Here is a 21,488-nt window from a genome sequence, read left to right as displayed (position 1 = left end):
CGACGCCTCGCCGCTCCCTGCGGCCGCGGGGGAGGGCGCGATGGCGAACGCGCCGGGAATGGCAATGAAGACGCGGTTCTAACCTTGTCCTGGGAAAGCCACAGCCCGTGATTTCCCTCCCTCCCTCCCTCCCTCCCTTTCCTTGGAAGCTCTGGTTAACACCTGAAATTCGGCCTTAGAACACAGACACACAGAGACACACACACACGGAATTTGTTCCATGTCTTTTTTGTTTTTCTTTGAGCGGCTTAAATCCAAACCTTAAAGTTAAAACCATCCCAAATTTGGTCTTGGGAATAATGTTGGCTTTCATATTGCACCGCAGGGTTCCCTCCCCCGTGCTGCTTTGTGCTGCTTAAGGACAGTTACTTTCCTCGGGAGGGAACTATCAAGTGGACCCAGGGTGTGTGTGTGTGTGTTTTATTTTTGGCGCATGCACACCCCTCAAGAGCCTCAAGGTCGGCAACACCCTGAGCTTTCGGGGCCCCCGCCGACCGGGCTCGTCCCTGCCAGCCAAGGACTCGAGAAGGAGGGAGTCCCCAGTCCCGGCGGGGCATCCTGTGAGCGGGCTCAGGATATTAGCACTGTCGGCGCCGAAGCAGGGACAGGCTAGCAGGAGGTGGGTGCCCACAGCTGGACCCCGACCAGCCGCCAGTGGGCAGCGGGGACTGCTCGCCCCGCCGCGCCCGCGCCCCCGCCCCCGCCCCCGCCCGGACTCAGCGCCCCCGCGCTCCCCGGCCGGTGCTCCGAGCCCCGGAGCCGCGGCGGAGGGAGGGGCACGGCGCTCTCCCGGGCAGCGAGCCGTCACGGAATTTGACACCCGGAGAGGAGGCTGGTCCCCGGCAGGGTCTCCTGATCCTTCTCAGATGGAAACAGTTTCTCCCAGTGAACCTGCCGGAATTCTTAGTGCAATCTCACTTCGGCGTTGCTTCTTCGCGAGTTTAACCAAGGCCGCATTTCCCACTTTGAGGCAAGGAAGGCTCCAAATGGAGTGGGGCTCCTGGTTGCAGAAGAAGGTAAGCTCGCCACTAAGGTGACATTGATGAGGCCACAGATTTAGTGGGGGACCATCCTCCCCCAGGCAAGATGCTGAAATGAAGTTTGCCCAGGATTCCACTCCTCCCCTCCCCCGGCCAGGCCTCTTTCTGCTTTACCTTTTCCTTGCCCCTACTCATACCTTCAAAAGAAAAATCCCCCTGCGTGAGTGGGTGGGTGGGTGGTGGAGGGACTCTCTTGTATTCTTATTTTCAGCATTTTAATGTTCTACACTAAGGGCTAATGCCTCAATGCGATCTGGAATTTCCCATCTTCCCCTCCATCTCTTCCACCTTTCCTCCTGTCTCCTTGGCCTTAGTTCTCTTCTCTCCTCTTTTCTTATCCAGTCCACTTTATCTCTTTGACATCCCCCTTTGTAACATCCCTTTCCTCTCTTTGAAAATATGAATCAAAATACAAGGAGAGAGAGGAGATCTTGTGACTTTGTGTGTAATGTAATGCTGGGGTTATAGGATATATGGATTGATGGTTTATGAATTATTTGTTCAGCAAGCATCATTGAGCACTTACTCTGTGCTGTTATTCCACTTCTTCATGTGTGGGATGACCAGACCAGAAAATGAACTATCCCCCAAACTTTTCCCCAGGTGCCTCTCTCCTTTCCTCTAGGTTATGGGAATGGGCATCTGCAAGCCCAGGGAGATGTTGAATGTTTGGGAGAGGAGGAAGCTCATTAGGTCCAGGCTGGTTTGGTGCTTTGTGCTCTCAAGCCGTGGAGTAGTAATAACAATAATCACACGTTAATAATAATAGCTGACATTTATTGAGCACTTGCTATGTTGTGGTATTGCTCTACGAGCTTTACAAGTATTAATTCATTTAAACCTAGTAACAACCCCATGCAGTAATGACTATTATCTGTTTTACACATGGAGCAACTCTGGAACAGATAATTTAAGTAATTTGTTCACGATCACACAGCTAGTAATGGGGGAGCTGAAATTGCAACTCAGAGCGTATGACTCTAGAACACAACTCTTCATCCTTTACGTATCTCTGTCATCCATCCACTCTGCACTTGGTGGTGTTCTAGGCACTGGAGATGGAGGAGTTAAAACAACCAAGATCCTTGGAGCTTGTATTTTAGTTGAGGGAGACAGACAATATATCAGTAGATAAACTAGATAATTGCAGGTAGTGGTAGATGCCACAAAGAAAAGCGAACAGAGTAAAGTACAAAGAGTGGCAGCCTTCACATGGAGAGTGGTCAGGTTCTCTCTGTGGTGGGGATGTTCAGGCTGAGACCTTGAAGTATTGAGGAGGGGAAATACAAATAGCCGATGAACATATGAAGTGGTAGTTATTACCTTTAGTAATTATGGAAACTCAAATCAAGGCCACATTGAGATATCCTTTTATACCCGTTTGGTTAGCTCCAAGTTAAAAAGTTTGACAATATTAAGTGGTTGGAGAGGATATGGATCCACAGGACCTTTCAACATTGCTGATGGGAGTGTAAATTGGTTCGATGACTTTGGAAAATGGTTTGACATTATATCCTAATTTGAACATTTCATGCACCTGTGATCTGATAGTTCAACTCACTTCTAGGTTTACACCAATGAGAAACTCTTGCATGTGTTCAACAGAAGACATGTACACAGATATTCATAATACTCTGGTTCCCAATAATAAAAACCTAGAAAGAACTCCAATGCCCATAACTGGGGAGTGGATCAATAGTGCAATATTGTCACATAGAGGAATATTATACCATAATCAAAATGAATAAACTAAGTGACACATAACAATATGATTAGATTTTAGCAATATAATATTAAGTGAAAATTGTCTAAAAGATTACATATACCATGATAATCTTTTATGATATTAAAAAATATTGAAATGAAAAACTCTAGGGGAGAAACAGGGAGACCATATGGTTAGTTAGAGACAAGGTCCCAGCTGTATTTTGGTTGGTAGGGCCAGGTGTGCTTATTGCATTGTTAAAAATAACTACTAAATAATGAAATATGATAAAGCATGCGGGGGCTAATGATGACAGTATATGATGAACCAAATGTTAAGATTAACCTTGTTCTATGTACTGTGGTCTGAAGTGGAAGGTAGTGAAGACCACCAGGTAGACACCTCAGTCAGGAAGGGAGCTTGATGTTTTTAAGGAAGAGAAGGATAGCCAGAGTGGGTCAGAGGGGTAGACCAGGTGGGCCAGAGAGGTGGCTGGGATCAGATCATGCAGGGCCCTATAGGTCAAGGTAAGAATGAAGCATTTTGAGCAGGGCAATGAAATGATTAGATTTAAGGTTTTAAAAGGCCACTCTGCATGCTATGTGGAGAACTGACTGTGGGAGGGGCCCTTCGGAGGCCACTGCAGTGGTAGAGAGAAAATGGCGGCAGGAGCCTAACTGCGTTTCTGCAGGTTGTTTACTACACAGGGCACCAGACCTGGGGGTCAAGTGGAGGCTGAATTCCAGCCTGTGCTTTGCTCACCAGCAAACGTCCTTGTGCCGAGTTGTGATGGCCTGGAGGAAGGGCATCTTTTTCACTTGTGCACAAAGGACTCTGTAGGCCAGCAGCAGCCCCGCCGTGGATCAGGAGGGTGAGAATGGACTTGTGGAGAAGTGGGTGGATTCACGACATTTTGGAGGTAGGATGGACAGGACTTGATGGATCAGAGATGGGGGCTTGTCAGGGAAGGGAGGAATCAAAGGTAGCTTCTGGATTTCTATTTGACTGTGGGGATATTCGTGCTGTTTACAGAAAAGAGGAAGAGCAGGGCAGGGAAGAAAATCATATTTTAGACATATTAATTTTGAAATGCCAAGTATAAATGTCAAGTATAAATGCTGAGGGAGAGTTTGAGGCAAGAGACATATATGGGAACTATAAACCTGTAGATGGTATAGTTCAAGTCCATCCACTTAGTTGTCTTTGTTGGATTGTGAATTCCTTTGGGGCAGAGAAATTTTGTCTTTTTTTTATCCTCAGCAGAGTGTAAGTAGAATAGGTTATCAATAGATACTGAATGAATAGATGACAGAAGGGTACATAAACCACGCAGATGTGAAGGAACAGAGGGGAAATGGAGGCAGTGTCCCAGGTGTCTAGACCCTGCCCGTGTCTAAAGGTTAAGGCTGTGTGGTTTTCACTCCCTCCTGAGGCTGAAGCCCATCTAATGGTGGTGCCAGCCCATTAGGAGGATGTGACCCAGGAGTCTTGGGGCCAGTGTCACATGTGGGTACCCAGACTATTCAGAGAAGCCAGAAAAGCAAGAACTAGAGAGTAAAGACACAGAATGGCCAGGAGAGCCCTGAGGGTCAGAGAAGGAAGATGAGGGGAACACTGAGGTAGACACAGGAACTCACACTGGAAGGTGGCAGACCTCGTGGGTGCAGGGGTAGAGTGAAAGCAGCGAGAAGAGAGAGGACCGAGGGGCTAAATGAAAAGATCCAAGGCACTTGGTACAAATGGATCCACAAGGTTCAGTTTAAAGGCCAGTGTACTGCAGACATATTTAGTGATCACCAGCTAACTAGCTTGGAACTGCCCTCAACAGTCCTCCCACCCCTAGGCCTACAGTACCTCAGGCTGTCTTGTCCTTTGTGACGTCTCATTTAGGACGTGGGTGCTGAGGCCTTCCCATGCCAGGTATCCCATCCTATCACCCTGCCAGGCCTCCTATGCAGCACTTGCCTTCACGATACCCTCCTGGTGCCAGGCCTGAGGGCCTGGCCCTGCCCTTCTACATTTGTACCTGACGAGGTTCGCTTATGTCACCGCACTGCATCACCCTGCTGGCATTTAGTTCCACAGCCACCACCCTCTCATCTTCTCATTGCAGTTCATATCTCTCCCTGTCTGTCTCCTTTCCTCAAATGGCTGCCCCTTGTGTCCGTTCACTGGGGTATCTCTAGTGCCAGCACAGTGACTGGCTTACGGTGTGTGTGCAGGAATTGTGAAAGGAAGAGAGAGAGGGAGGAGGAAGAGCCGTCCTTTTTGGCTTGACTTTAAGATGATCAAGAGGAGATCACTCCATTCTTACTAATGATAAAGGCACGAGGACCTCTCTTTCCTCAGACAGCCAAGTACAGTATTGCTTCAGAATATAGGCTTTGGAATAAAACAGACCTAGAGTTCAATTTTTGGCTAGCCTACATATAGCTTGGTTAGGTCACTTAACTGCTCTCAGAGGTTCAACTTCTTCATCTGTAAAATGTGGACAATAACAAAACTTCCCTTATGTTGTCATTGTGAGTTTTAAATAAGATAATGATGTGAAGCTTCTTCTGGCTTATACGTAATAAGGAAACAAAGTTTAGCTATTATTTCCCAAGGCATTTAATTGTCAATGCTTCCTTTGTTGACTGACTTCAAGGAATGCTTCTAATTCTGAGAATTTAGGCTCGTTATCCGGAGGAGCCAGTGCTCTGGCAGTGAGGTAGTGGCCATTTTTGGCAGATGAGGAACTATTCCTGGGCACATGGGCATTTGCTGTTTCATTTCTCACATTACGCCACATAGTGTTCCACTGTGCATAATTCATGGCCAGCCACGAGGCTGTATAACAGTGAGCATTCAGAATTTATTCATTCAACATTCCATAAACAGTGATTGAATGTCTTACTATGTAAATGGAGATGCAGTGATGACTAAGACACAGTCCCTGCTTTCAAGGAAATCACAGTCTGGTTAGGGAGGCAGATAAATAAATAGAGAATTACAATATTTGCATTTACGGGATCACTTCTGGTGCACGCCCCTGACTCCAAGACCCCCCACTCAGTGCTGGGAAGAAGGTGTGAACACAGTAGTAGTGGTGGTCCCTTGTATTTGCATACATATCTGCAGTGTGCAAATCATGTTCACTTATTCAAATTATTATTTCATTTGATTTTCATTTCAAATTATTCATTTATTTCATTTCATTTTCAAATTATTTAATTGGTTTTCACAACAACTTTATGAGATAGGTAGAGATTACTACTCTCATTTTATGAATGAAATCTAAGACTCCATTGAGCAGAGGCTTTTAAATAAGGCAAACTACCTTATGCAGGACACTGCTGTGATTTGTCTTCCAGCCCTTTCCATCGTTCTTCCATTGTTCAGGGGTCTGTCTAGCTCACCATCCTTGTAGGGCTGGGGTTTCGTTTTGATTCTGAGTTTACCCCCTCGGCTTTATGGCCAAGTTTATCTTCCCTGTTGGGACCTTTGCTCTCTGTAGACTTAAACTGACAACTCCTCCCATTCGGGTGGCTTTGTGTAACCATTCTGATCTCCAGGACTCCATCTTGGTACTGGCCACAAGGCAAAGCCCAGCTGAGGGTCATGACGGCACCCCTGAGGGAGGGGATTGGAGCTAGAAGCTAGGTTGGTTAATCTCGTGCAACTGAGAATGGGAGCAAGTGGCAGAAGACTCTTTTCCTTCTTCAGTTTCACGATGTTTGTTCAGTCAGTAGTATTGCTAGATGTTTCTTCTGAAAAAATATAGGAGTCACTTTAGCCTCTTTAAAAATGGAATGACTTGTTTACACTTTCTCAGAGATGTTTTAACTGCAGTTGGTCATTTACGAAATACTTAGGAGTCTTCTGATACAGAATACATCAGTGATTAGAATCTGCTTATGGTTATTTACATAAGGAATGTGGGTTTTTTTTTCTTTTTAAAAATTTAGTTAGGGAAAGTAAAGTTCACAGACTTATTTGCCATGTGATTATAACATGGGAAAGTGAGTTTGTTGCCAGGAACATGTGTTTTCCAAATCTATTTCTGTATTTTTTATCTTTGTGGAAGATGTTATTATAATAGGTATGTTTGCTGCTTACAGAATGTCTGGGTGGGGCATCTCAGACACCTCCTGCCAGACCTGCAGTGCAGCAAGAGGATGAGTTTGACTGTAACAGTTCAGAAATTCTGAAGGAGCAACCTCCTTGCACAGCTCTTTAACCTGATCATGATAACTTTGATTATATTATCTTATGCAGGGGGAAAACTGGTTAACTGATCATTTTCTTTGAATTTAAGAATGAAGTTTGTGAAACACATGACAAACAAAAGCCCTAATTTATCAAAGGTGAGTTTTGAAAAGGGTTTTTTTAAATTCCATTTGCTTCAGTGTATGAGGGATCAAGTTATATGTTAATTGACTAGTAAAGAAATCCTACTAAAAATTTTGTTTTGTATGCAGGGGGACTAGTCTGAATTAGTAAAAAGTCTGAATTACAGTGTGTGTGAGTGTTTTAAGAAATATTTTGTTTTATTTTCAATCCGTGCAGTAATAGTACCAACAAAGTGTTTTGTGTTAGAGTCTCTTCTTTCCTGTGTGGATAAGACTTATAGGTAATTATTAACATCTGTTGAATATAAACAAGTAAGTCCTTAAAAAAAGCTGTTTTTGTTTTAAGGTGGTTAAAATTTTAGGGTATTAATTTACTTGGCTGAACTCTTCCTTGTACTTAGGTAAACTTTTGTCCAAACTAGTTCAAAAGAGCATAATTTCTAAATTACTGAAACCAAAATGAATTTTACTATAAATTGAAATTGAAAACCAAGCCATTTGAAATCCAGTCACAGATAAAGCTTGATTTTTTGCTTAACTTTGAGAGATGTTTTTCCTTCCAGGTTGGAGAAAAACTTAGCACGTGTCTTGTATTGATGGCTTTGATGTGTTATGGAAGGGACAGGCGTTACCACTGCAGACAGCTGTGCTCAGCTTACCCCTCTCTCCACACTCCAACTTCTGTTGTGGATATAAAAATTTTTTATACAGCCCCTCAGATAAATGACTGACAAAAACTAAGCCCTAAATGATGATTATCATCTGTGTGTCTGAAGATGCTGGCTGTTCTTGGTCAAGGCATCTTTGGCCAGTTAGCATTGATTGAATCTTCATACTATGCTTTTTATACCTTTGTTGAAAAGTAGAAATCTGATTTTACCTTATGTGGAATGATAGAGATAGATGAAGATGAAAGCACGGCAGGCCAGACCAGTGCTTCTCAAATTCCTGCTTTTCAAAACACAGATTCCTAGGCTCTGCTCCCAGACATTCTGACTCAGTGTTGGAATTTCCCAAAATTCCCATCTCTGACTAGCTCTCAGGTGATGCTGATGCTGCAGGTCTATGGAACATGTTTCAAGTAGCACCGGCCTTGGTCATTAATTTTGAGGAAAATCAGGTGTTAATGGGCCTGCATTTCAGAAACAAAACTCACGAGAACATGACCTGTCTTGCAGAGGGAGATAAGGCAATGCTAGGATGACCAACTGTCCAGTTTGACCCCAGACCATCTTGGTTTAGCATGGAAAGGCTTGTGTCCCAGGAAACCACTCAGTCCCAGGCAAACTGGAAAGTTGGTCGCCCTACTGGGCTTAGTAGGCTGGCTTATCATGGCAGCTTTATTGTGCTTTGAAGTGATTTGGTGTTTTACTTAAATTTTAAACCCAAGAAAAGCCTCTGAGCATATTGTGAAATGGCATGTAACCACATGTAACTGATGACTGCCAGTTAGAACCTTCAGCTTTTCTAAATCTCTCTTCTCACAAGTTGTGGTGGGTCAGGGTTCCTAAACTTGTCTGCACATTGGAATCACCTGGGGAGCTTAAAAAAAAAAGGAAGAAAGTGATCTCTGTGTTCTACATCACCCAATTGTGAGTTAATTGGTTTAAGGTGTGACCTGGGTGCTCATAGTTTTAAAAGGTCCCCAGACGATTCAAATCTACAGACAAATCCCACCATCAGTATCCCTGTGGTAGATAGTATTCAAAGATGGCAGCCATGACTACCTCTCTCTTTCTGGACACATGCCATTCATCAGAGGTAGGTCTGTTTCCTTTTCCTTGAGTCATGCAGCCTTTGTGACTTGCTTTGAACAATAAAATTCAGTGAATTTCACAGCCTCCATGTGAGAGGTCTGATTATCCTGAGTCCACGCTGCTGTGAGGAGAGCAGTCGCTGAGTGAAGGAGCAGCTGGGCACAGGCGTGTTCTTGGACCTTCTACACCAGCCCAACTAACAGCTGAATTTGCCCAAGTGGGAGACCCCAGCTGAAGCCACTAGGATTGGAACTGTGCAGGCAAGCCCCTCTCATTTTTGCCTTAAGTCAGTTCGTTTTGGGTGGTTTGTTATGGAACAATATATAGCTGAAACACAAGTGTGTTACTTGCACTTTTTGGTAATAAAAACATAAAGAGGGTGTTTTGAAAGGCCCTGTATAAATGAGGAGTGGTTAGTCATCTCTAGATCAAAGTTCAAAGCAAAATCAAATATTGCTGAATATTAGAAGGGAAAATTATTATGTTAAAATTATTAGTGACAGTAATGTGATGTCAGTGTTGTGAACATAGTAGCTTCCACAGTGCCTTCTCTTGCATCCTCTGGAAAGCAGAGCCCAAGGCAATGTTTAGAGTGTTATCAATTTATTTGGGCTGTCCAGTCCTGGAGTGTGAGGGTGAACACGGCAAGAGAGGATGTGATGTGGTGCAGTATAGTGCCATGTATTAAGACACTGTTGTTTAACAATGAACTGGGCTGAGACACATTATGTCACCCTACATGCATGCTTACTTGGCATCTGGGGCTTCTCCAGAGGGTTGCAAGGAGGAACTACACCTTGGGAGAGAAAAAGAGGAACTTAGCTTCCCAGCTGTCTTTTATTTCATTTCTCATTGGTGAGGTTTTACCCCTGGGGAAGCTAACTCCACATATTCCTGGCTCTCAGTGGCTGCTCAGAAATCTGGGCATCATGCCACACAATACGTAGTTTTTTCCCAAGTCCAAAAGTGGAGGAGCACCTGTGTGTGGATGAGGCGCTCATCAAGAGAGGCAGAGAGGAGGAAAGGGTTGAGGGAGTTTGAGAAGGTGCATAATGTTTTTGTTTGATTGTTTATTGGTTTTTACCGAAACAGAAACTATGAAGCATCTTACTTTGATACTGTTTTGAAAACTGCATTCTAAAGCTGAAATTATCCATTAGTATACATTTCCATTCTGCTTTTAGCCGTATGCTCGTTTCAGTTCCAGCATAACTGGAATGTTAGTCTTGACTGGTCTTTTCCCTTCCAGTCATTCCACCAAACACAGCATTCTCCCTGGGCATTTGCAAAAGTGGTTGGAGCAGCTCTGCTTTCGTCTTCAACTCCAAAGACTTGCTTCTTATTTTACTGTTTTGCAGAGCCAAGTCTTTTCCAGTATAGAGTGGAATGTTTATAGCCTATGGAGAGAGAAGCAGGACACCAATGAGCTATCACTTCTGAACATCTATCTTTGTTTTTGGTGAGATTGGCCCTGAACTGACATTTGTGCCAATCTTCATTTATTTTTATGTGGGACGCCACCACAGCATGGCTTGTTGAGCAGTCGCAGGTCTGCATCCTGGACACAAACCCACGAATCCTGGGCTGCCAAAGCAGAGTGTGTAAACTTAACCACTATGCCACTGGGCTGGCACCTGAATATCTATCCTTTTTAATGAACTGTTAACTCTTGTCCTAGTCAGGTCTTTTTTTGCAATGGGGAAGGAGATTTTGAGTGTAAACATTATACTATGTTTACTCGTTTTGTGAGGCTTGGTGGTTCTAAATGTCAAGGGCTTTATATGACTGATATCAGTCACGCAGTTGTTTTGCACGCAGTTTCACCCTGACTATAGGAGCCATTATGTAAGAGAATCAAGTCTTTTTAACACATTGAAGGGTTTATTGTTTGGTGCATAATTTGTCTTGTTTTCACCAGTTTCTCAGCAATCTACTGATGAGATTTTTTTCCTCTTCATTGTCTCCTGTATATAAGCAGCAAAGATTGCCTAATTAACTTCAAAAGGGCAGGAAAAAAGAATTTTGTCTGTAATTAAAGTCTAGGAAGTTAATCTAGCCATTGTTTTTCCTATGGACAGGTAACCTCCTCTCCTATTTCCCATAACCAAGGTGATTGATTGATTGTGATATCCGGGCATCAATTTTCCTTCCCTTCTTGGGGCACCAAGAGGTGGGCTTCCTCTCATTTTTATAGAAATATTCCTAAGTAGTAGGCATGGAAAGATTCTGAAGGCATAGAGCAGGCTATAAAGATTTGTAAAACACTGCATGCTTTTGTTCCCTCTCCATGTTGCAACAGGTGAATGGTCTTTGGAAAAAGCCTGTGGTATCATTGTTTTCTAGTGACAATTATTAGGTTCACCGTATTCTCTAATGAAGGAGAATTCGCATGCACTTAAGGTCCAGCTAGTCTCTGCTTCCTATGAGGATGGATTTTCTAAATGTCTCCCTGAACAAAAGGTAGATCTTTGGACCTAATTTGTTGCTCTTGAATGGAAGGTATACTTTGTACATTGAAGTACAGAGGTGTTGTCCTAATTAAAGACCCTTTCTTTAGTAAATGAAATAAATCCAATTCAAACTGGCTCAAATAAAAAAGGGAATTGATTGGCTCATGTGAGATAAAGGCCATGGGTAGGGCCAACTGTATCCAAGATTCAAGCAATGAAATGATAAGCAACTCTCCTTTTTTCTTTCTCTCTCTCTCATTTTATGTCTAACTCTTGGTTCTTCTTTTGTCCGTGATGGTGTTGTCCTCAAGCGTGCTTTTCTCTTGTGACTCCATGATGTGTACCAATGGATCTAAGCTTTACCTCTAAAGTTTAGTTTTGTTTTAACTAAAATTCTAGGATTGAGTTTAAATGGACAGGCCATGTTGAATTTTGGGAGGAATCTGGGAGTAGAAGAGGGCTGATTCCCCAGGGGAAATTCAAGATGCTGTATCAGAAAAATAGGAAAGGATGCCAGGCTGGCAAAAATAACTAATATCCTCAAATGTGGGAAGGGGCTAGCTACTTCCTGGCCAAGAGACTTCAGCTTTGAGAACTCACATGCCTAGTTTGGTCAGTTATCTGAAAATGGACCCAACTTTCAGAGGCAGACTAACTTTAACAGAGCCCAGAGAAACTGATGTATAAACTGAGTGCCAATTTATTAGCTCACAATGAGAAGGATGTTCAAACAACCTCAAATGCCCTTGTTGACAGAGCAGTCCGTTTTCTCCCCCTAGGCAAACCACAAGGGAAGCCAGTCATAAGAAATCTGCTAAATAAGGATTGATCAGAACAAGAAGAGATTATATAGTGGTCTACAACACGATCTGCCCTGGAAGCAGAGGCCTGGGATTCCTAGGGATAGAGCAACATTGTTCCTGGATGGTATATGGAGAGTCTCGGTGAAATTTCGATGTTTTGGACTTCTCTTTTTGCCAGTATTTATCAAAGTGTGGCCCCAACCAACTGCATTAGAATCACCACGGAGCTTGATAAAATGCAGATTTCTGGTCTCACCCAAACCTGTTGAATTGGAATTGATGAAATGAGTCTACATTTTCAACAGACTCTCCTGGTTTAGTCTGTATAGTATGAGACTTACTCCTCTAAGCTAATCAAACCCTCTGTTCACACTGTCTTTATTCTAACAGGATATAAATGATTAGATTCTGCTTAATTATTAAACATTTTAGTTTTGACTACCTATCAACTCTCAATTTAAGGTATTTTTAGATTCATTTAAATTATAAAATTCTGATTTGAAAGTCATAATGTAGCAAGTTGAGAAAGAATGAAAATATATAAGGGGTTTAGTAAAATCATCTGTAATTTCATTACCATTTATTGTCTTTCTCTTTTTTGTGTGAGGGTCTACACCCCACTCCTCCCACACAGGGGTCTACGCATATTGTAAATAGCACTTGATTCCTGCTTTATTTACTCTAATTTAATTTGAGAGCCTCTCATATTGTTAGTCTTTCACTTACATGATATTAATAGCTATTCTCAAGATTCCCATTCATGTATTTACAGATAGAATTTTATTCCCACAGATCATTAATCATATATATTGTGTCTAGTTTTTACGAGTGTGGAAGAATGAGGGCTTGTGTTTTACTTTAAAATTAGACAATCATTTATTTTACAAACAAAAGCTTTTTCTAAGAGGGAGATTTTTAGATCCATTCTTAATAAGAGAATATTATAACAAAGTCACAGAGGTCATGTTTGATGTAAAATTGTCACAAGATTGCTAATACATTTAACCTCCTGTTATTGAATTTGTTTACAAATTTAAGTGAAAAAACTAATTTTTACATGAAATTAACAAATATATTTTCCATAACAAATGTACTTAGCCTCAAGGTCAATTGTCCTTGCTTGATAACTGTTAAATAAATTTCTGAATGTTACATGAAAGATTTTGCCCCCTTAAGAAGATGGACTTGGGCAGAAACTCAACTTTGAGCTTATAAAATATAGAGGAAACGTGGACTTAACAGAAAATTTATAGTCACATAAAATTTTATAGCTACGTATGGTCTGCTGTAATACCAGACCATAGTGATGCACTACTGCAGATCACCTTAGCCCTGTCTACAACCTGGCCTTCCCATTCCCACCCAGAGCTGCCTGAGTGTCCATTTATACTGTTTCTTTGAGTGAAAGTGCAGGCTGCTGTTGCTTCTGCTGGCGTACATTTCAGGATCCCCCTCCACAGCACCCACTGACAGAGACTTCAGAGTCTCTACCCTCCCCCATGCTGCTGGAGGGGACAGGTAACAATCCAGAGTTGGGGGGATTTAATGCTTTAATGAAATGGACTTTGCTCAGAGAGAGGGAGGGGAGGAAGAGCCCATGGATAAGTTGCTTGCCTTTCTTCTCCTACTTGCAGACTATTCTAAGATGCAGGAATAATACCATCTACCTGGAGGTGGCCTGGAAGACTGCACAGCTAGCTGTGTGGGTGGTGAAGCTATTGCCAGCTCAGTTACACACTCCCTCTTGTTTACTTTCCTTTTGGTCCTGCCTCACTCTTGCTTCGCTGAGATTACATCCCACTACCGCCACCTCCACCAAAAATTAGCATGCAGTCTTTTGTCTCATCTTTTTATGGTAAGTGGATAAACTAGTGATTTGCCTTCTCAAAAGCACTAGTGCCAACATCTTCTTTCCAATTTTTAAATTAAATACTGTTGAGGATTAAAAGCCTTAACTGTGGATTTCCAAGACTTTGAAACCATTTAGGTTCATGGTAATTATTTTCTTACTAGTAAGATTCTGAAGCCAGCCTTATTTTCTTTTTCTCTAAATTCTTAGGGGCCTCCACACTGGCCACGTATATCAACAGCAATATATTTTTCCAGTTATAGAGTGCAAATCTCAAAATCAGTGAAGATTGTTCTGGAATGCCAGTTTTCTATCTCTGATTGCTCATCCTGTCTCTAGTGGTCCTAAAATGCCTTTTGGCTATGGACCACTCTCGGTATTGAGCATCATCCATCTCTCCCCTTACTCACCGTGAGGGATGTCAATCCCGTCACAATTGTCGTTCTCTCATCAGTTAATCTCAGCTAAAGGTCAGCGTAGTAGCAAAGGGGGTGGTAATGCATGTTCCCAGGTGTTTATGGTGTGCTACAAGTATACCAGTAGGAGAAAGTTTTATTACAACTTTACAGTGAATAACTTCTTTAGATCTGTTGAAGATTTGATTTATTGAAAGTATGAATGTATCCTACTTTTCCTGTTTATTCATTTCTGAATGCATTCTAGGGAGACAACTCAAACATTTTACATTATACCCAAGTGCCTTTTTTCTTCACTGTGTCACTGCTAAATTTAGTAGAACAGCAATCTGATTAGGCTCCGCCTCCTTGATAGTGTGCATATCTACTCATTTTCTCTATCCCTCTCTTGCTCTGATAGGTTAGGCTCTTATTATTTCAACCTTGGGCTCCAGTATTGATCTCCTGACTGGCCTTCCTGCCCAGCATCACCAGCTTCTCATCTCTGGGGCATAATGTCCCCCACAACCATCATTTGAAAGGGAAATCGGGTTATGTACTCTCCAGTTTCAACCTTTCAGATGTTCCCATTGCCTTCTGTCCTAACTCCCAGTATGGGATACAAGGCCCTGATGGGTTCACTTCTGTTACTCTCCAGCATTCTCTTTCATTGCTCAGCTAGCATATTTTTCATGTTTTAGCTACACTTCATTACTTGATATTTTCCCAGTGAGCTATGTTGCAGTAACTTCTCTTCTCCCTTAGGCAGTGTCTTCTTTCTGTTTTCTCTTTTGGGCCCTGGGGGGCACTGATCTTACTGGAATATTCCCATCGGTTGTGCTGCAGAGATTTGGTGTGAGGGGTACAGTCCCCTTGGCTGCAGACCCAAGGAGAAGCATGTGGGATCTTTAACTGGCTGGTTTGCATTGCCCATCATTCATTTTCAAAATTTCTTAACCTTTCAGTAACTTCTCGTATGCCTGTCCTATTGATATATTCACTCTCTCTCTATAAACCTATATTCCAGACTTTTTTCTGATTGTTCAATTAGCATAGACTCATTGATGGCTCCTTGTTAGTAGTATTGCTGTTATAACTTACTGCTATAAGAACCTTTTTGGGAACTTGGTTCAGTGTGGATTCAAGAGCATCACCATTTACAGTCCCACAAGCCTGAATAACACCCAATGTCTAAAGTTTCTGCCTGTTCTTACCTCCCCCTCTTCCCATCCCCACCGTCTCCTCCCTAGAAAATAAACACGCATGTCCGCTGAACATCACATTTAAGATTCTTCACCACTGTATTTGTCATTGAGACCCTTGAGAGATGGTCCTAAGGCCTGTTGATTGTAGTGTTCCCCTTGTCTGGCACAGTGCCTGACCCAAAGTAGATGTTTAATAACTATTAATAACTAGTAAATTGAAGGGTACATATGGATAAAGCTATTTCAGGGTAAAAAAGCAATATTGAGTATCCACTTTAGTGATGGAAAATGAGCTACACTTGCTTAAGCAAACAAAAAATCAGTAGACAAAATCTAGTTGCCTCACTTTGTACACTGTAACAGAGGGTTTCATTTGAATATGTTCTGGTGGTAAGTGGGCTTTTTCTTTCACGTTTCTCAAGATGGGATTCTGAGGATAATATCTACAACTTGCAGAATTTTGCCTGGGATTTTTTGGGGCTTCTACTCCTCCTATTTATTCTTTGAGGAAAATTATTTTTCCATTTTCAAAAGATGTCTCTTTGACTTTTGTTTTCTCTGACAATCTAAGAAAGGGATTTTTATTGAGATATAATTGACGTATAACATTAGTTTCACATGTACAACGTAATGGTTCGGTATTTCTGTATATTGCAAAATGATCACCCCATAAGTCTAATTAACATCCATCACCATAGAGTTACAATTTTTTTTCTTATGATGAGAACTTTTAAGATCTACTCTTAGCAATTTTAAAATATGCTATACTGTAGTATTAACTATAGTCACCATGCTGTGCGTTATATCCCCATGACTTATTTTATAGCTGCAAGTTTGTTCCTTTGACCCCTTTCACCCATTTCCCTACCCCCTTCCCTGCCTTTGGCAACCACAAATCTGTTCTTGCTATCTATGAGTTTGGGTTTTTTGTTTTTTAAATTCCACGTATGAGTGATACCATATGGAATTTGTCTTTCTCTGTCTGACTTAATTCACTTAGCATAATGCCTTCAAGGTCCATCTGTGTTGTTGCAAATGGCAAGATTTCCACTTTTTTATGGCTGAATAATATTCTACTCTGTGTGTGTGTGTATGTGTGTATACACACTACATTTTCTTTATCCATTCATCCATTGATGGACACTTTGGTTGTTTCCATGTCTTGGCTCTTGTAAATAATGCAGCAGTGAACATGGGGGTGCAGATATCTTTTAGATTTAGTATTTTAGTTTCCTTTGGATAAATACTCAGAAGTAGAATTGTTGGATCATATGGTAGTTCTATTTTTAACTTTTTGAGGAACCTCTGTACTGTTTTCCTTAGTGTCTGCACCAACTTATATTCCCACCAACATGTAGAAAGTGTCCCTTTCTCCACATCCTCTCCAACACTTACTTCTTATCTTTTTGGTAATAGCCATTCTAAGAGGTGTGAAGTGATACCTCATTATGGCTTTGATTTGCATTTCCCTGGTGATTAATGATGTTGGGCATCCTTTTATGTGCCTGTTGGCCATTCATAAGTCTTCTTTGGAAAATGTAGGAATTTTAAACTGATTAGCAAAACTAGGTAAAATTTGTTTGCTCTGGGATTCTGAGTTTTTGGCTCTCTCTTGAGAGAAGCCATGCTCCAGCAAAATCTCTCTCTTACTGTAGTATCTAACATTTCACCAATAGAGTTTCTTATAAATTTTAAAGGCTGTCATGCATGTGATGGGGAGGGAGGATCTTTAAGGTACTCTATTAAATTGAAAACTTCCACAAGGAGATAAATACCATGAGTTATTAAAAAACAGCAACAAAAAAATCCCCACAACTTATACAGTTAAAATAGAGAGGAAAATACTGAGAAGAGCATTGGAAAGGACAGATGGATGAGAGGCCAAAAGTAGACTTTACTCATTTCAAATAAGTTGAGCACCAGCCTTTGTGGATTTTTAGAGGAAAACATTAGGGGTAATGACGCTGGCCCATGTCTTCAGCCCCTTTTCACTGCTCCAGCCCTGTGTAGTGAAGCAAGCTTCCTTTGAAGTATTATCTAAGTGAGAGGTGGTTCTGTGTAAGAGGAAATCGACACAGGATTTTTTTCAACTGCCCAAAGAAATTAATGTCCTCAGAAGGAGCTTGAGGACACTGTCAGAATTAAAAGTAACTTGGTGACATTTTAACAATGGAAAGAAGAAGTCACTTTTAAACCTTTCTCAGAGGAGACAGACTATGAAAATTAAAAGTGATCCATTGGAAGTTGTTTAAAATGCAAAATTTGCTTTAATTTTGAAAATGGAATGAAATTCTTGGAACTGTATTCCTTGCAAAAGTTACTGGTTTACATCCCACTGAACCACATGATACTGGAAGGCATTTCTTCCTTCCCTCCTCTGTTCTATTTAAACCTTTAGCACAGTGCCTAGTACACAGTTCGTTGGTAAGAAATGTAAATTAAATGAGTGACTGTCAAAGAACTGGTGTACTGCTCAGTTTAATTGCCAGACACAGATTAGAGATTGGAAAAAGTGGTATACATTCCATAGCCATGCACTTCAGAGATTTAAAAATTCTAACTGGCTGTGATTACTCATGAATTTCCTTTTTTTTCTTTTTCTTTTTTTTTTTTTTTGAGGAAGATTAGCCCTGAGCTAACTACTTGCTGCTTTTTGCTGAGGAAGCCTGGCCCTGAGCTGACATCCGTGCCCATCTTCCTCTGCTTTATATGTGGGATGCCTACTGCAGCATGGCGTGCCAAGCAGTGCCATGTCTGCACCCAGGATGCGAACCTGTGAACCCCAGGCCGCTGAAGCAGAACGTGCAAACTTAACCACTGTGCCACTGGGCTGGCCCCTGTGCATCCTCTCATGAAAGAGGTAGAGTCCATGTCCCTGCTCCTTAAGTCTGGATTGGCCATGTGACCAATGCTTGTACTCTGGGCTTGTGTTTTACTGCTCTGAGGACTGGTTCTATGTGAAGAAGCCTAGACTAGCTTAGTGGATGATGAAAGGACATGCAGCCCAGCCAACAGCCAGAAGCAGAGCCACTCAGCTCACCACAGGTGCATGATTGAGCCCACATGAGACAAGCAGAAGAAATACCCCATGGTGCTCAGCCCAAACTGAGAGCTAGATAAATAGTTGTTTTAAGCCACTAAGTTTGGAATGGTTTGTTATTCAGCAATAGATAACTAATATACCTTGGTACTGCTGTCCAGGGCTTCCTCCCTTTCTAACATTCCTCCTCAGTAGTTCTAGGGGTCCCCAATGGATATCACTGCTGTTTTCTGAGGTATAATACTCTTGGCCACCATGCCTTACCTACACTCCTTGTCTTCGGCTCAGAGTCCCTCTGCTGCTGGTGGCTTCGGTAGTCATCAGTGCCCAAAGGGGCGGCTCTGCTGCTGGTCACTCTGGAGATGACATCCCTCTTGGCATCTGCCAGAGATGCCTACACTGTAATGTGCAATCCAACTCATGTTGGGACCTCTGCTATATCACAATTAGGACAAAGTGAGAGGGATAATTAGGACAAAACCAGAAAAGATGTGATTTGAGAGCTGGATGGAGCTTGGAGATCATCCATTCTGATTTCTCACTTTACAGAAGAGGATCCTTGACCAGAGAGCTTTGTCACTGGGGCAAGTCTCATGATATGTAAGTATCAAATCTGGGACCAGAACAGAAGTCTCCTTGTTCTGAATCTAGGGATTATTTCCATTTCATTTTTATCAGTTTTGTTTCTTTTATATCATTTAATATTTTTCCAGAAGAAGTGTAGGTTACCACTTAGTGATAAATGAAATGTTTGGGGTATGATGAATTGCCTCTAGGAAATAATTTGATTGCAATGGTAGAAAGATGCCCATTTTCCCTTATAAGTTTGTATTATTCTGTTTAATGGCTGTTTCATTTGAGAAGTGCTTTGGAGATGGCATATGGCTTAGGCAGGCCCTGCGATATTTGGAGACCTAAGCATCTTCCCCCGGCCAACCAGGGTTGCGTGCATTTGGAGTGGTGCACTCCACTCCATGGAAGCTTACACCACCACCAGCAGGGGGCTCCCTTAGCTCAGACGCTGATTCCATGCTGGACCACACTTGGTTTGTATGGGGGACCCCAGACTACCAACATTACTGAGACCTCATGGGGAGGTGAGGCTTAGTGTGGCAGAGAGAGACCATGAGTGCAGTCAGACTGGATCTTATATTGGAGGGGGGGGGTGGGGGGTTGTACTGTATTGTCGGGGCAGCAGGGCATATAGGATGTAGGGCACTAAAAATGCTGGAGCGCTCATATCCCAGGATCCAAAGGTAGAGGGCCCTGCCCAGATCCTGAGGGCCTGTGGCTCTTCTCGCCTGTTCTGCACATTCCTGTCAGGTGACAGGTGGCCCTTTGGAAGCATTCCTTTTCCTTCTTGCCTTCAGTGTGCTCATTGTAACTGGCTTTCATTTGCAGTACTGGGGAAATTGCGGAGAAATAGGGGCTGGAGCCCCTGAGGCAGGAGTACAGATCTGTGTTCTCCCAAAGGCCCCAAGCCCGCCCAGCGCCAGGGCAGTAGGGCAGTCACTCTGAGGCATCTTCAGAAACATGCTGCCAGGCACAAAGCAAGTATGTGAACACGGGAGAACTAACCAGAGGCCTCCCAGTGGTGCAGGATCAGAGAAGGGACGTGGTGGAGGCCTGTTCCTGTCTTTGTTGGCCACTTTGTGCCTTGGGAAACAGAGCCCAGGAGAGACTTCATTTAGTCAGACAAACGTATTTGGCTTAGATATATTTAAAAAATATTCCCAAGTTTTTCTTTCTGGGCATATTCTTTTATTTATGTTATTGGTTTAATAATGCTGCTTAAATAAGATAAATATTACTTGAGGAAAATGATCAGTACACTTGCAGGACAGATCTGAGGAGGCCGCAATTGTGTAAATGTAGCCCAGAAAAATCAGGGCAGTCTAGTCATAACATTTCAATTTCACTCTTCTGATGGGTATTAAAAAGTGATTAAAAGGGATTTTAAAAAATAACGAAAAATACCTTAAGGGTCTTGCTTTAAATTGGAAACCCAAATTGAGAATCACATCAATTCTTTAAGGTAAACTAGAAAATGGAACACATAGGCCCTACAAAGCAATGACCTTGGTGGTGAATGGAGAATGGGGGGCTGACTCAGCCCTGTGCTGTTGACATGCAAACTCTTGAGCTTTGCTTCTTTTCTGTACACATTAATTCATGTATTCACTATTTATTCAGTGCCCATTTTGGGTCATCCTTGAGCTAGGCACTGGGAATCTAAGGACACAATGCAGCCTTCTTCCCCCACGCTCTGCACCCTGATAAAGACAGGTGATGAGCAGACACCAGACAATTGTGCAACACTCTCTGAAAACCGAGTGGAAGGAGAGATCGTTTCCCATGGGGGGGCGGTTTATAGGGAAGGTAGTTGAGCCTTACAGGCTGCTGAAAGGTAGAGATGGATATATCCCTTATAGAAGGATGTTTGGAAGGTTAGAGGACTATTTGGGAGTGGTTTGTTCTCTGTTGTGGCTGAAGCATAGGTGAGTAGGGGAAGGGATTGGAGGCAGAAGGTGGGACAAGAAAATGTAGAGTGACCTTCCGCTAGGTATTCACTCTCTCCTAGTCTGGCTACCTCAGCTATAAAATAGGAATGCCAATAGTTAGCATAGAGTCACTCAGGAGTCTGAGTTGTTCTTATTTAATCCAGTTGGTAATGCCTTAGAATGTAGACCATATACTCCAGGAGGACAAATTCGTGTTTGGTTTTGCTTGCTGGTTTTCTGCCACATAGTAGGCTCTCAGTAAGTAAGTATTGGAAGGAAGGAGGGTGTCTTAAAGATCATCTACTGAAGCAGTCCCAAAATGTTTCTTGCCACAACCATAAGGTCTAGGAGGAAAATCAATGAGCAATAGTTATTTAATGAGAGAGACAGAGACAGACACGGGGTGGGGGGG

The 21,488-nt window shown here is 42.4% G+C and overlaps 1 protein-coding gene across 1 annotated transcript in view; it reads left to right on the top strand.

The window, feature by feature from the left end:
* The first annotated feature begins 297 nt into the window (after window positions 1–297).
* The window catches only part of KCNN2 (potassium calcium-activated channel subfamily N member 2), a 405,489-nt gene continuing 384,298 nt past the window's right edge, over window positions 298–21,488 (top strand). Inside the window, exon 1 of the mRNA XM_070569539.1 lies at window positions 298–1,016. The gene's annotated coding sequence lies outside the window, so the exon portion shown is untranslated. The remainder of the gene's footprint in view (window positions 1,017–21,488) is intronic.

This window comes from Equus przewalskii, chromosome 13, assembly GCF_037783145.1.
Source record: "Equus przewalskii isolate Varuska chromosome 13, EquPr2, whole genome shotgun sequence".
NCBI classification, from domain to species: Eukaryota; Metazoa; Chordata; class Mammalia; order Perissodactyla; family Equidae; genus Equus; species Equus przewalskii.
Note: the sequence above shows the minus strand (reverse complement) of the source record. Positions and strands in the feature narration are given on the sequence as shown.